This window comes from Salmo salar, chromosome 11 (genome assembly GCF_965601325.2).
Source record: "Salmo salar chromosome 11, fSalSal1, whole genome shotgun sequence".
NCBI lineage: Eukaryota > Metazoa > Chordata > Actinopteri > Salmoniformes > Salmonidae > Salmo > Salmo salar.
In genome coordinates, this window is record NC_138301.1 from 48,786,969 (window position 1) to 48,807,011 (window position 20,043).

The window sequence follows — 20,043 nt, forward strand, 5'->3', positions numbered from 1 at the left end:
CAAACATTACAACAACAAACATTACAACAACAAACATTACAACAGTCAAACATTACAACAACAAACATTACAACATTCAAACATTACAACATTCAAACAATACAACAACAATCATTACAACAGTCAAACATTACAACAGTCAAACATTACAACAGTCAAACATTACAACAACAAACATTACAACAGTCAAACATTACAACAACAAACAATACAACAGTCAAACATTACAACAACAAACATTACAACAGTCAAACATTACAACAACAAACATTACAACAGTCAAACATTACAACAGTCAAACATTACAACAACAAACATTACAACAACAAACATTACAACAGTCAAACAATACAACAGTCAAACATTACAACAGTCAAACATTACAACAGTCAAACATTACAACAACAAACATTACAACAGTCAAACAATACAACAGTCAAACATTACAACAAACATTACAACAGTCAAACATTACAACAACAAACAATACAACAGTCAAACATTACAATAACACACATTACAACAACAAACATTACAACAGTCAAACATTACAACAGTCAAACATTACAACAGTCAAACAATACAACAGTCAAACATTACAACAGTCAAACATTACAACAACAAACATTACAACAGTCAAACATTACAACAGTCAAACATTACAACAACAAACAACAGTCAAACATTACAACAACAAACAATACAACAGTCAAACATTACAACAGTCAAACATTACAACAGTCAAACATTACAACAACAAACAATACAACAGTCAAACATTACAACAACAAACATTACAACAACAAACATTACAACAGTCAAACAATACAACAGTCAAACATTACAACAACAAACATTACAACAGTCAAACATTACAACAACAAACATTACAACAGTCAAACAATACAACAGTCAAACATTACAACAGTCAAACATTACAGCAGTCAAACATTACAACAACAAACATTACAACAGTCAAATATTACAACAACAAACAATACAACAGTCAAACATTACAACAACAAACATTACAACAACAAACATTACAACAACAAACATTACAACAACAAACACTACAACAACAAACATTACAACAGTCAAACATTACAACAGTCAAACATTACAACAGTCAAACATTACAACAGTCAAACAATACAACAGTCAAACATTACAACAACAAACATTACAACAGTCAAACATTACAACAACAACATTACAACAACAAACATTACAACAGTCAAACATTATAACAACAAACAACAGTCAAAAATTACAACAACAAACAATACAACAGTCAAACATTACAACAGTCAAACATTACAACAGTCAAACATTGCAACAACAAACATTTCAACAGTCAAACATTTCAACAGTCAAACATTACAACAACAAACATTACAACAGTCAAACATTACAACAACAAACAATACAACAGTCAAACATTACAACAACAAACATTACAACAACAAACATTACAACAACAAACAATACAACAGTCAAACATTACAACAGTCAAACATTACAACAGTCAAACAATACAACAGTCAAACATTACAACAGTCAAACATAACAACAGTCAAACAATACAACAGTCAAACATTACAACAACAAACATTACAACAGTCAAACATTACAACAACAAACATTACAACAGTCAAACAATACAACAGTCAAACATTACAACAACAAACATTACAACAGTCAAATATTACAACAACAAACAATACAACAGTCAAACATTACAACAACAAACATTACAACAACAAACAATACAACAGTCAAACCTTACAACAACAAACATTACAACAGTCAAATATTACAACAACAAACATTACAACAGTCAAACATTACAACAACAAACATTACAACAGTCAAACAATACAACAACAAACATTACAATAACAAACATTACAACAACAAACATTACAACAGTCAAACATTACAACAACAACATTACAACAACAAACATTACAACAGTCAAATATTACAACAGTCAAACAATACAACAGTCAAACATTACAACAGTCAAACATTACAACAACAAACAACAGTCAAACATTACAACAGTCAAAGAATACAACAGTCAAACATTACAACAACAAACATTACAACAACAAACATTACAACAGTCAAACATTACAACAACAAACATTACAACAGTCAAACATTACAACAGTCAAACATTACAATGTCAAACATTACAACAGTCAAACATTACAACAGTCAAACATTACAACAACAAACATTACAACAACAAACATTACAACAGTCAAACATTACAACAGTCAAACATTACAGCAACAAACATTACAGCAACAAACATTACAACAGTCAAACATTACAAAAACAAACATTACAACAGTCAAACATTACAACAACAAACATTACAACAGTCAAACATTACAACAACAAACAATACAACAACAAACATTACAACAACAAACATTACAACAGTCAAACATTACAACAACAAACATTACAACAGTCAAACATTACAACAACAAACATTACAACAACAAACATTACAACAGTCAAACATTACAACAACAAACATTACAACATTCAAACATTACAACATTCAAACAATACAACAACAATCATTACAACAGTCAAACATTACAACAGTCAAACATTACAACAGTCAAACATTACAACAACAAACATTACAACAGTCAAACATTACAACAACAAACAATACAACAGTCAAACATTACAACAACAAACATTACAACAGTCAAACATTACAACAACAAACATTACAACAGTCAAACATTACAACAGTCAAACATTACAACAACAAACATTACAACAACAAACATTACAACAGTCAAACAATACAACAGTCAAACATTACAACAGTCAAACATTACAACAGTCAAACATTACAACAACAAACATTACAACAGTCAAACAATACAACAGTCAAACATTACAACAAACATTACAACAGTCAAACATTACAACAACAAACAATACAACAGTCAAACATTACAATAACACACATTACAACAACAAACATTACAACAGTCAAACATTACAACAGTCAAACATTACAACAGTCAAACAATACAACAGTCAAACATTACAACAGTCAAACATTACAACAACAAACATTACAACAGTCAAACATTACAACAGTCAAACATTACAACAACAAACAACAGTCAAACATTACAACAACAAACAATACAACAGTCAAACATTACAACAGTCAAACATTACAACAGTCAAACATTACAACAACAAACAATACAACAGTCAAACATTACAACAACAAACATTACAACAACAAACATTACAACAGTCAAACAATACAACAGTCAAACATTACAACAACAAACATTACAACAGTCAAACATTACAACAACAAACATTACAACAGTCAAACAATACAACAGTCAAACATTACAACAGTCAAACATTACAGCAGTCAAACATTACAACAACAAACATTACAACAGTCAAATATTACAACAACAAACAATACAACAGTCAAACATTACAACAACAAACATTACAACAACAAACATTACAACAACAAACATTACAACAACAAACACTACAACAACAAACATTACAACAGTCAAACATTACAACAGTCAAACATTACAACAGTCAAACATTACAACAGTCAAACAATACAACAGTCAAACATTACAACAACAAACATTACAACAGTCAAACATTACAACAACAACATTACAACAACAAACATTACAACAACAAACATTACAACAGTCAAACATTACAACAGTCAAACATTACAACAGTCAAACATTACAACAGTCAAACATTACAACAACAAACATTACAACAACAAACATTACAACAGTCAAACATTACAACAGTCAAACATTACAACAGTCAACCATTACAACAACAAACAATACAACAGTCAAACATTACAACAGTCAAACAATGCAACAGTCAAACATTACAACAGTCAAACATTACAACAGTCAAACATTACAACAACAACATTACAACAACAAACATTACAACAGTAGAACATTACAACAACAAACATTACAACAGTCAAACATTACAACAACAAACATTACAACAGTCAAACATTACAACAACAAACAATACAACAGTCAAACAATACAACAGTCAAACATTACAACAGTCAAACATTACAACAGTCAAACATTACAACAACAAACATTACAACACTCAAACATTACAACAACAAACATTTCAACAGTCAAACATTACAACAACAAACATTACAACAGTCAAACATTACAACAACAAACAATACAACAGTCAAACATTACAACAACAAACATTACAACAACAAACATTACAACAGTCAAACATTACAACAACAAACATTACAACAGTCAAACATTACAACAACAAACATTACAACAATCAAACAATACAACAGTCAAACAATACAACAACAAACATTACAACAACAAACATTACAGCAACAAACATTACAACAGTCAAACATTACAACAACAACATTACAACAACAAACATTACAACAACAAACATTACAACAGTAGAACATTACAACAACAAACATTACAACAGTCAAACATTACAACAACAAACATTACAACAGTCAAACATTACAACAACAAACAATACAACAGTCAAACAATACAACAGTCAAACATTACAACAGTCAAACATTACAACAGTCAAACATTACAACAACAAACATTTCAACAGTCAAACATTACAACAACAAACATTACAACAGTCAAACATTACAACAACAAACAATACAACAGTCAAACATTACAACAACAAACATTACAACAACAAACATTACAACAGTCAAACATTACAACAACAAACAATACAACAGTCAAACAATACAACAGTCAAACATTACAAAAGTCAAACATTACAACAGTCAAACAATACAACAGTCAAACATTACAACAGTCAAACAATACAACAGTCAAACATTACAACAGTCAAACATTACAACAGTCAAACATTACAACAGTAGAACATTACAACAACAAACATTACAACAGTCAAACATTACAACAACAAACATTACAACAGTCAAACATTTAAACAACAAATATTACAACAGTCAGACATTACAACAGTCAAACATTACAACAGTCAAACATTACAACAGTCAAACATTACAACAGTCAAACAATACAACACTCAAACAATACAACAGTCAAACATTACAACAGTCAAACATTACAACAGTCAAACATTACAACAACAAACATTACAACAACAAACATTACAACAGTCAAACATTACAACAACAAACCATACAACAGTCAAACATTACAACAACAAACATTACAACAGTCAAACAATACAACAACAAACATTACAACAACAAACATTACAACAGTCAAACATTACAACAGTCAAACATTACAACAGTCAAACATTACAACAACAAACCATACAACAGTCAAACATTACAACAACAAACATTACAACAGTCAAACATTACAACAACAAACATTACAACAGTCAAACAATACAACAACAAACAATACAACAGTCAAACATTACAACAACAAACATTACAACAACAAACATTACAACAGTCAAACATTACAACAACAAACAATACAACAGTCAAACATTACAACAACAAACATTACAACAGTCAAACATTACAACAGTCAAACAATACAACAGTCAAACATTACAACAGTCAAACATTACAACAACAAACATTACAACAGTCAAACATTACAACAACAAACAATACAACAGTCAAACATTACAACAACAAACATTACAACAGTCAAACATTACAACAACAAACATTACAACAACAAACATTACAACAACAAACATTACAACAGTCAAACATTACAACAGTCAAACATTACAACAACAAACATTACAACAACAAACATTACAACAGTCAAACATTACAACAGTCAAACATTACAACAATAAACATTACAACAACAAACATTACAACAGTCAAACAATACAACAGTCAAACATTACAACAACAAACATTACAAAAGTCAAACATTACAACAACAAACATTACAACAGTCAAACATTACAACAACAAACAATACAACAGTCAAACATTACAACAACAAACAATACAACAGTCAAACATTACAACAAACATTACAACAGTCAAACATTACAACAACAAACAATACAACAGTCAAACATTACAATAACACACATTACAACAACAAACATTACAACAGTCAAACATTACAACAGTCAAACATTACAACAGTCAAACAATACAACAGTCAAACATTACAACAACAAACATTACAACAGTCAAACATTACAACAACAAACATTACAACAACAAACATTACAACAACAAACATTACAACAGTCAAACATTACAACAGTCAAACATTACAACAACAAACATTACAACAACAAACATTACAACAGTCAAACATTACAACAGTCAAACATTACAACAATAAACATTACAACAACAAACATTACAACAGTCAAACAATACAACAGTCAAACATTACAACAACAAACATTACAAAAGTCAAACATTACAACAACAAACATTACAACAGTCAAACATTACAACAACAAACAATACAACAGTCAAACATTACAACAACAAACAATACAACAGTCAAACATTACAACAAACATTACAACAGTCAAACATTACAACAACAAACAATACAACAGTCAAACATTACAATAACACACATTACAACAACAAACATTACAACAGTCAAACATTACAACAGTCAAACATTACAACAGTCAAACAATACAACAGTCAAACATTACAACAGTCAAACATTACAACAACAAACATTACAACAGTCAAACATTACAACAGTCAAACATTACAACAACAAACAACAGTCAAACATTACAACAACAAACAATACAACAGTCAAACATTACAACAGTCAAACATTACAACAGTCAAACATTACAACAACAAACAATACAACAGTCAAACATTACAACAACAAACATTACAACAACAAACATTACAACAGTCAAACAATACAACAGTCAAACATTACAACAACAAACATTACAACAGTCAAACATTACAACAACAAACATTACAACAGTCAAACAATACAACAGTCAAACATTACAACAGTCAAACATTACAGCAGTCAAACATTACAACAACAAACATTACAACAGTCAAATATTACAACAACAAACAATACAACAGTCAAACATTACAACAACAAACATTACAACAACAAACATTACAACAACAAACATTACAACAACAAACACTACAACAACAAACATTACAACAGTCAAACATTACAACAGTCAAACATTACAACAGTCAAACATTACAACAGTCAAACAATACAACAGTCAAACATTACAACAACAAACATTACAACAGTCAAACATTACAACAGTCAAACATTACAACAACAACATTACAACAACAAACATTACAACAACAAACATTACAACAGTCAAACATTACAACAGTCAAACATTACAACAGTCAAACATTACAACAGTCAAACATTACAACAACAAACATTACAACAACAAACATTACAACAGTCAAACATTACAACAGTCAAACATTACAACAGTCAACCATTACAACAACAAACAATACAACAGTCAAACATTACAACAGTCAAACAATGCAACAGTCAAACATTACAACAGTCAAACATTACAACAGTCAAACATTACAACAACAACATTACAACAACAAACATTACAACAGTAGAACATTACAACAACAAACATTACAACAGTCAAACATTACAACAACAAACATTACAACAGTCAAACATTACAACAACAAACAATACAACAGTCAAACAATACAACAGTCAAACATTACAACAGTCAAACATTACAACAGTCAAACATTACAACAACAAACATTACAACACTCAAACATTACAACAACAAACATTTCAACAGTCAAACATTACAACAACAAACATTACAACAGTCAAACATTACAACAACAAACAATACAACAGTCAAACATTACAACAACAAACATTACAACAACAAACATTACAACAGTCAAACATTACAACAACAAACATTACAACAGTCAAACATTACAACAACAAACATTACAACAATCAAACAATACAACAGTCAAACAATACAACAACAAACATTACAACAACAAACATTACAGCAACAAACATTACAACAGTCAAACATTACAACAACAACATTACAACAACAAACATTACAACAACAAACATTACAACAGTAGAACATTCCACACACAACAAACATTACAACAGCCCCCCTCCCAAACATTACAACAACAAACATTACAACAGTCAAACATTACAACAACAAACAATACAACAGTCAAACAATACAACAGTCAAACATTACAACAGTCAAACATTACAACAGTCAAACATTACAACAACAAACATTTCAACAGTCAAACATTACAACAACAAACATTACAACAGTCAAACATTACAACAACAAACAATACAACAGTCAAACATTACAACAACAAACATTACAACAACAAACATTACAACAGTCAAACATTACAACAACAAACAATACAACAGTCAAACAATACAACAGTCAAACATTACAAAAGTCAAACATTACAACAGTCAAACAATACAACAGTCAAACATTACAACAGTCAAACAATACAACAGTCAAACAATACAACAACAAACATTACAACACTCAAACATTACAACAACAAACATTTCAACAGTCAAACATTACAACAACAAACATTACAACAGTCAAACATTACAACAACAAACAATACAACAGTCAAACATTACAACAACAAACATTACAACAACAAACATTACAACAGTCAAACATTACAACAACAAACATTACAACAGTCAAACATTACAACAACAAACATTACAACAATCAAACAATACAACAGTCAAACAATACAACAACAAACATTACAACAACAAACATTACAGCAACAAACATTACAACAGTCAAACATTACAACAACAACATTACAACAACAAACATTACAACAACAAACATTACAACAGTAGAACATTACAACAACAAACATTACAACAGTCAAACATTACAACAACAAACATTACAACAGTCAAACATTACAACAACAAACAATACAACAGTCAAACAATACAACAGTCAAACATTACAACAGTCAAACATTACAACAGTCAAACATTACAACAACAAACATTTCAACAGTCAAACATTACAACAACAAACATTACAACAGTCAAACATTACAACAACAAACAATACAACAGTCAAACATTACAACAACAAACATTACAACAACAAACATTACAACAGTCAAACATTACAACAACAAACAATACAACAGTCAAACAATACAACAGTCAAACATTACAACAGTCAAACATTACAACAGTCAAACATTACAACAACAAACATTACAACACTCAAACATTACAACAACAAACATTTCAACAGTCAAACATTACAACAACAAACATTACAACAGTCAAACATTACAACAACAAACAATACAACAGTCAAACATTACAACAACAAACATTACAACAACAAACATTACAACAGTCAAACATTACAACAACAAACATTACAACAGTCAAACATTACAACAACAAACATTACAACAATCAAACAATACAACAGTCAAACAATACAACAACAAACATTACAACAACAAACATTACAGCAACAAACATTACAACAGTCAAACATTACAACAACAACATTACAACAACAAACATTACAACAACAAACATTACAACAGTAGAACATTACAACAACAAACATTACAACAGTCAAACATTACAACAACAAACATTACAACAGTCAAACATTACAACAACAAACAATACAACAGTCAAACAATACAACAGTCAAACATTACAACAGTCAAACATTACAACAGTCAAACATTACAACAACAAACATTTCAACAGTCAAACATTACAACAACAAACATTACAACAGTCAAACATTACAACAACAAACAATACAACAGTCAAACATTACAACAACAAACATTACAACAACAAACATTACAACAGTCAAACATTACAACAACAAACAATACAACAGTCAAACAATACAACAGTCAAACATTACAAAAGTCAAACATTACAACAGTCAAACAATACAACAGTCAAACATTACAACAGTCAAACAATACAACAGTCAAACAATACAACAACAAACATTACAACACTCAAACATTACAACAACAAACATTTCAACAGTCAAACATTACAACAACAAACATTACAACAGTCAAACATTACAACAACAAACAATACAACAGTCAAACATTACAACAACAAACATTACAACAGTCAAACATTACAACAACAAACATTACAACAGTCAAACATTACAACAACAAACATTACAACAATCAAACAATACAACAGTCAAACAATACAACAACAAACATTACAACAACAAACATTACAGCAACAAACATTACAACAGTCAAACATTACAACAACAACATTACAACAACAAACATTACAACAACAAACATTACAACAGTAGAACATTACAACAACAAACATTACAACAGTCAAACATTACAACAACAAACATTACAACAGTCAAACATTACAACAACAAACAATACAACAGTCAAACAATACAACAGTCAAACATTACAACAGTCAAACATTACAACAGTCAAACATTACAACAACAAACATTTCAACAGTCAAACATTACAACAACAAACATTACAACAGTCAAACATTACAACAACAAACAATACAACAGTCAAACATTACAACAACAAACATTACAACAACAAACATTACAACAGTCAAACATTACAACAACAAACAATACAACAGTCAAACAATACAACAGTCAAACATTACAAAAGTCAAACATTACAACAGTCAAACAATACAACAGTCAAACATTACAACAGTCAAACAATACAACAGTCAAACAATACAACAACAAACATTACAGCAACAAACATTACAGCAACAAACATTACAACAGTCAAACATTACAACAACAAACATTACAACAGTCAAACATTACAACAGTCAAACATTACAACAGTCAAACATTAGAACAACAAACATTACAACAGTCAAACATTACAACAGTCAAACATTACAACAGTCAAACATTACAACAACAAACAATACAACAGTCAAACATTACAACAAACATTACAACAACAAACATTACAACAGTCAAATATTACAACAACAAACATTACAACAGTCAAACATTACAACAACAAACATTACAACAACAAACATTACAACAACAAACATTACAACAGTCAAACATTACAACAACAAACAATACAACAGTCAAACATTACAACAGTCAAACATTACAACAGTCAAACATTACAACAGTCAAACAATACAACAGTCAAACATTACAACAACAAATATTACGACAACAAACATTACGACAATCAAACAATACAACAGTCAAACAATACAACAACAAACATTACAACAACAAACATTACAGCAACAAACATTACAACAGTCAAACATTACAACAACAACATTACAACAACAAACATTACAACAACAAACATTACAACAGTAGAACATTACAACAACAAACATTACAACAGTCAAACATTACAACAACAAACATTACAACAGTCAAACATTACAACAACAAACAATACAACAGTCAAACAATACAACAGTCAAACATTACAACAGTCAAACATTACAACAGTCAAACATTACAACAACAAACATTTCAACAGTCAAACATTACAACAACAAACATTACAACAGTCAAACATTACAACAACAAACAATACAACAGTCAAACATTACAACAACAAACATTACAACAACAAACATTACAACAGTCAAACATTACAACAACAAACAATACAACAGTCAAACAATACAACAGTCAAACATTACAAAAGTCAAACATTACAACAGTCAAACAATACAACAGTCAAACATTACAACAGTCAAACAATACAACAGTCAAACAATACAACAACAAACATTACAACACTCAAACATTACAACAACAAACATTTCAACAGTCAAACATTACAACAACAAACATTACAACAGTCAAACATTACAACAACAAACAATACAACAGTCAAACATTACAACAACAAACATTACAACAGTCAAACATTACAACAACAAACATTACAACAGTCAAACATTACAACAACAAACATTACAACAATCAAACAATACAACAGTCAAACAATACAACAACAAACATTACAACAACAAACATTACAGCAACAAACATTACAACAGTCAAACATTACAACAACAACATTACAACAACAAACATTACAACAACAAACATTACAACAGTAGAACATTACAACAACAAACATTACAACAGTCAAACATTACAACAACAAACATTACAACAGTCAAACATTACAACAACAAACAATACAACAGTCAAACAATACAACAGTCAAACATTACAACAGTCAAACATTACAACAGTCAAACATTACAACAACAAACATTTCAACAGTCAAACATTACAACAACAAACATTACAACAGTCAAACATTACAACAACAAACAATACAACAGTCAAACATTACAACAACAAACATTACAACAACAAACATTACAACAGTCAAACATTACAACAACAAACAATACAACAGTCAAACAATACAACAGTCAAACATTACAAAAGTCAAACATTACAACAGTCAAACAATACAACAGTCAAACATTACAACAGTCAAACAATACAACAGTCAAACAATACAACAACAAACATTACAGCAACAAACATTACAGCAACAAACATTACAACAGTCAAACATTACAACAACAAACATTACAACAGTCAAACATTACAACAGTCAAACATTACAACAGTCAAACATTAGAACAACAAACATTACAACAGTCAAACATTACAACAGTCAAACATTACAACAGTCAAACATTACAACAACAAACAATACAACAGTCAAACATTACAACAAACATTACAACAACAAACATTACAACAGTCAAATATTACAACAACAAACATTACAACAGTCAAACATTACAACAACAAACATTACAACAACAAACATTACAACAACAAACATTACAACAGTCAAACATTACAACAACAAACAATACAACAGTCAAACATTACAACAGTCAAACATTACAACAGTCAAACATTACAACAGTCAAACAATACAACAGTCAAACATTACAACAACAAATATTACGACAACAAACATTACGACAACAAACAATACAACAGTCAAACATTACAACAGTCAACCATTACAACAACAAACATTACAACAGTCAAACTTTACAACAGTCAAACATTACAATAGTCAAACAATACAACAGTCCAACAATACAACAGTCAAACATTACAACAGTCAAACATAACAACAGTCAAACAATACAACAGTCAAACATTACAACAGTCAAACATTACAACAGTCAAACATTACAACAGTCAAACAATACAACAGTCAAACATTACAACAGTCAAACATTACAACAGTCAAACATTACAACAACAAACATTACAACAGTCAAACTTTACAACAGTCAAACAATACAACAGTCAAACATTACAACAGTCAAACATTACAACAGTCAAACATTACAACAGTCAAACAATACAACAGTCAAACATTACAACAGTCAAACATTACAACAGTCAAACATTACAACAGTCAAACATTACAACAGTCAAACAATACAACAGTCAAACATTACAACAGTCAAACATTACAGCAACAAATATTACAAGAACAAACATTACAACAACAAACAATACAACAGTCAAACATTACAATAACAAACATTACAACAACAAACATTACAACAGTCAAACATTACAACAGTCAAACATTACAACAGTCAAACATTACAACAGTCAAACATTACAACAACAAACATTACAACAGTCAAACATTACAACAGTCAAACATTACAACAACAAACATTACAACAACAAACATTACAACAGTCAAACATTACAACAACAAACATTACAACAGTCAAACATTACAACAACAAACAACAGTCAAAAATTACAACAACAAACAATACAACAGTCAAACATTACAACAGTCAAACATTACAACAGTCAAACATTGCAACAACAAACATTTCAACAGTCAAACATTTCAACAGTCAAACATTAGAACAACAAACATTACAACAGTCAAACATTACAACAACAAACAATACAACAGTCAAACATTACAACAACAAACATTACAACAACAAACATTACAACAACAAACAATACAACAGTCAAACATTACAACAGTCAAACATTACAACAGTCAAACAATACAACAGTCAAACATTACAACAGTCAAACATAACAACAGTCAAACAATACAACAGTCAAACATTACAACAACAAACATTACAACAGTCAAACATTACAACAACAAACATTACAACAGTCAAACAATACAACAGTCAAACATTACAACAACAAACATTACAACAGTCAAATATTACAACAACAAACAATACAACAGTCAAACATTACAACAACAAACATTACAACAACAAACAATACAACAGTCAAACCTTACAACAACAAACATTACAACAGTCAAATATTACAACAACAAACATTACAACAGTCAAACATTACAAGAACAAACATTACAACAGTCAAACAATACAACAACAAACATTACAATAACAAACATTACAACAACAAACATTACAACAGTCAAACATTACAACAACAACATTACAACAACAAACATTACAACAGTCAAATATTACAACAGTCAAACAATACAACAGTCAAACATTACAACAGTCAAACATTACAACAACAAACAACAGTCAAACATTACAACAGTCAAAGAATACAACAGTCAAACATTACAACAACAAACATTACAACAACAAACATTACAACAGTCAAACATTACAACAACAAACATTACAACAGTCAAACATTACAACAGTCAAACATTACAATGTCAAACATTACAACAGTCAAACATTACAACAGTCAAACATTACAACAACAAACATTACAACAACAAACATTACAACAGTCAAATATTACAACAGTCAAACATTAAAACAACAAACATTACAACAGTCAAACATTACAACAGTCAAACATTACAGCAACAAACATTACAGCAACAAACATTACAACAGTCAAACATTACAAAAACAAACATTACAACAGTCAAACATTACAACAACAAACATTACAACAGTCAAACATTACAACAACAAACAATACAACAACAAACATTACAACAACAAACATTACAACAGTCAAACATTACAACAACAAACATTACAACAGTCAAACATTACAACAACAAACATTACAACAACAAACATTACAACAGTCAAACATTACAACAACAAACATTACAACATTCAAACATTACAACATTCAAACAATACAACAACAATCATTACAACAGTCAAACATTACAACAGTCAAACATTACAACAGTCAAACATTACAACAACAAACATTACAACAGTCAAACATTACAACAACAAACAATACAACAGTCAAACATTACAACAACAAACATTACAACAGTCAAACATTACAACAACAAACATTACAACAACAAACATTACAACAGTCAAACATTACAACAGTCAAACATTACAACAACAAACATTACAACAACAAACATTACAACAGTCAAACATTACAACAGTCAAACATTACAACAGTCAAACATTACAACAACAAACATTACAACAACAAACATTACAACAGTCAAACAATACAACAGTCAAACATTACAACAACAAACATTACAACAGTCAAACATTACAACAACAAACATTACAACAGTCAAACATTACAACAGTCAAACATTACAACAGTCAAACATTACAACAGTCAAACATTACAACAACAAACATTACAACAGTCAAACAATACAACAGTCAAACATTACAACAACAAACATTACAACAGTCAAATATTACAACAACAAACAATACAACAGTCAAACATTACAACAACAAACATTACAACAACAAACAATACAACAGTCAAACATTACAACAGTCAAACATTACAACAACAAACATTACAACAGTCAAATATTACAACAACAAACATTACAACAGTCAAACATTACAACAACAAACATTACAACAGTCAAACAATACAACAACATACATTACAATAACAAACATTACAACAACAAACATTACAACAGTCAAACATTACAACAGTCAAACATTACAACAGTCAAACAATACAACAGTCAAACATTACAACAACAAACATTACAACAGTCAAACATTACAACAGTCAAACATTACAACAACAACATTACAACAACAAACATTACAACAACAAACATTACAACAGTCAAACATTACAACAGTCAAACATTACAACAGTCAAACATTACAACAGTCAAACATTACAACAACAAACATTACAACAACAAACATTACAACAGTCAAACATTACAACAGTCAAACATTACAACAGTCAAACATTACAACAACAAACAATACAACAGTCAAACATTACAACAGTCAAACAATGCAACAGTCAAACATTACAACAGTCAAACATTACAACAACAACATTACAACAACAAACATTACAACAGTAGAACATTACAACAACAAACATTACAACAGTCAAACATTACAACAACAAACATTACAACAGTCAAACATTACAACAACAAACAATACAACAGTCAAACAATACAACAGTCAAACATTACAACAGTCAAACATTACAACAGTCAAACATTACAACAACAAACATTACAACACTCAAACATTACAACAACAAACATTTCAACAGTCAAACATTACAACAACAAACATTACAACAGTCAAACATTACAACAACAAACAATACAACAGTCAAACATTACAACAACAAACATTACAACAACAAACATTACAACAGTCAAACATTACAACAACAAACATTACAACAGTCAAACATTACAACAACAAACATTAAAACAATCAAACAATACAACAGTCAAACAATACAACAACAAACATTACAACAACAAACATTACAGCAACAAACATTACAACAGTCAAACATTACAACAACAACATTACAACAACAAACATTACAACAACAAACATTACAACAGTAGAACATTACAACAACAAACATTACAACAGTCAAACATTACAACAACAAACATTACAACAGTCAAACATTACAACAACAAACAATACAACAGTCAAACAATACAACAGTCAAACATTACAACAGTCAAACATTACAACAGTCAAACATTACAACAACAAACATTTCAACAGTCAAACATTACAACAACAAACATTACAACAGTCAAACATTACAACAACAAACAATACAACAGTCAAACATTACAACAACAAACATTACAACAACAAACATTACAACAGTCAAACATTACAACAACAAACAATGCAACAGTCAAACAATACAACAGTCAAACATTACAACAGTCAAACATTACAACAGTCAAACAATACAACAGTCAAACATTACAACAGTCAAACAATACAACAGTCAAACAATACAACAACAAACATTACAGCAACAAACATTACAGCAACAAACATTACAACAGTCAAACATTAGAACAACAAACATTACAACAGTCAAACATTACAACAGTCAAACATTACAACAGTCAAACATTACAACAACAAACAATACAACAGTCAAACATTACAACAAACATTACAACAACAAACATTACAACAGTCAAATATTACAACAACAAACATTACAACAGTCAAACATTACAACAACAAACATTACAACAACAAACATTACAACAACAAACATTACAACAGTCAAACATTACAACAACAAACAATACAACAGTCAAACATTACAACAGTCAAACATTACAACAGTCAAACATTACAACAGTCAAACAATACAACAGTCAAACATTACAACAACAAATATTACGACAACAAACATTACGACAACAAACAATACAACAGTCAAACATTACAACAGTCAACCATTACAACAACAAACATTACAACAGTCAAACTTTACAACAGTCAAACATTACAACAGTCAAACAATACAACAGTCCAACAATACAACAGTCAAACATTACAACAGTCAAACATTACAACAGTCAAACATTACAACAGTCAAACATTACAACAACAAACATTACAACAGTCAAACTTTACAACAGTCAAACAATACAACAGTCAAACATTACAACAGTCAAACATTACAACAGTCAAACATTACAACAGTCAAACAATACAACAGTCAAACATTACAACAGTCAAACATTACAACAGTCAAACATTACAACAGTCAAACATTACAACAGTCAAACAATACAACAGTCAAACATTACAACAGTCAAACATTACAGCAACAAATATTACAAGAACAAACATTACAACAACAAACAATACAACAGTCAAACATTACAATAACAAACATTACAACAACAAACATTACAACAGTCAAACATTACAACAGTCAAACATTACAACAGTCAAACAATACAACAGTCAAACATTACAACAACAAACATTACAACAGTCAAACATTACAACAGTCAAACATTACAACAACAAACATTACAACAACAAACATTACAACAGTCAAACATTACAACAACAAACATTACAACAGTCAAACATTACAACAACAAACAACAGTCAAAAATTACAACAACAAACAATACAACAGTCAAACATTACAACAGTCAAACATTACAACAGTCAAACATTGCAACAACAAACATTTCAACAGTCAAACATTTCAACAGTCAAACATTACAACAACAAACATTACAACAGTCAAACATTACAACAACAAACATTACAACAACAAACATTACAACAACAAACAATACAACAGTCAAACATTACAACAGTCAAACATTACAACAGTCAAACAATACAACAGTCAAACATTACAACAGTCAAACATAACAACAGTCAAACAATACAACAGTCAAACATTACAACAACAAACATTACAACAGTCAAACATTACAACAACAAACATTACAACAGTCAAACAATACAACAGTCAAACATTACAACAACAAACATTACAACAGTCAAATATTACAACAACAAACAATACAACAGTCAAACATTACAACAACAAACATTACAACAACAAACAATACAACAGTCAAACATTACAACAACAAACATTACAACAGTCAAATATTACAACAACAAACATTACAACAGTCAAACATTACAACAACAAACATTACAACAGTCAAACAATACAACAACAAACATTACAATAACAAACATTACAACAACAAACATTACAACAGTTAAACATTACAACAGTCAAACATTACAACAACAACATTACAACAACAAACATTACAACAGTCAAATATTACAACAGTCAAACAATACAACAGTCAAACATTACAACAGTCAAACATTACAACAACAAACAACAGTCAAACATTACAACAGTCAAAGAATACAACAGTCAAACATTACAACAACAAACATTACAACAACAAACATTACAACAGTCAAACATTACAACAACAAACATTACAACAGTCAAACATTACAATGTCAAACATTACAACAGTCAAACATTACAACAGTCAAACATTACAACAACAAACATTACAACAACAAACATTACAACAGTCAAATATTACAACAGTCAAACATTAAAACAACAAACATTACAACAGTCAAACATTACAACAGTCAAACATTACAGCAACAAACATTACAGCAACAAACATTACAACAGTCAAACATTACAACAACAAACATTACAACAGTCAAACATTACAACAACAAACATTACAACAGTCAAACATTACAACAACAAACAATACAACAACAAACATTACAACAACAAACATTACAACAGTCAAACATTACAACAACAAACATTACAACAGTCAAACATTACAACAACAAACATTACAACAACAAACATTACAACAGTCAAACATTACAACAACAAACATTACAACATTCAAACATTACAACATTCAAACAATACAACAACAATCATTACAACAGTCAAACATTACAACAGTCAAACATTACAACAGTCAAACATTACAACAACAAACATTACAACAGTCAAACATTACAACAACAAACAATACAACAGTCAAACATTACA

General features: G+C 29.4%; 1 protein-coding gene across 1 annotated transcript in view; it reads right to left on the minus strand.

The window, feature by feature from the left end:
• LOC106594939 (DIS3-like exonuclease 1) overlaps window positions 1-20,043 on the minus strand; it is a 515,943-nt gene that overhangs the window by 270,373 nt on the left and 225,527 nt on the right. The window lies entirely within an intron of this gene.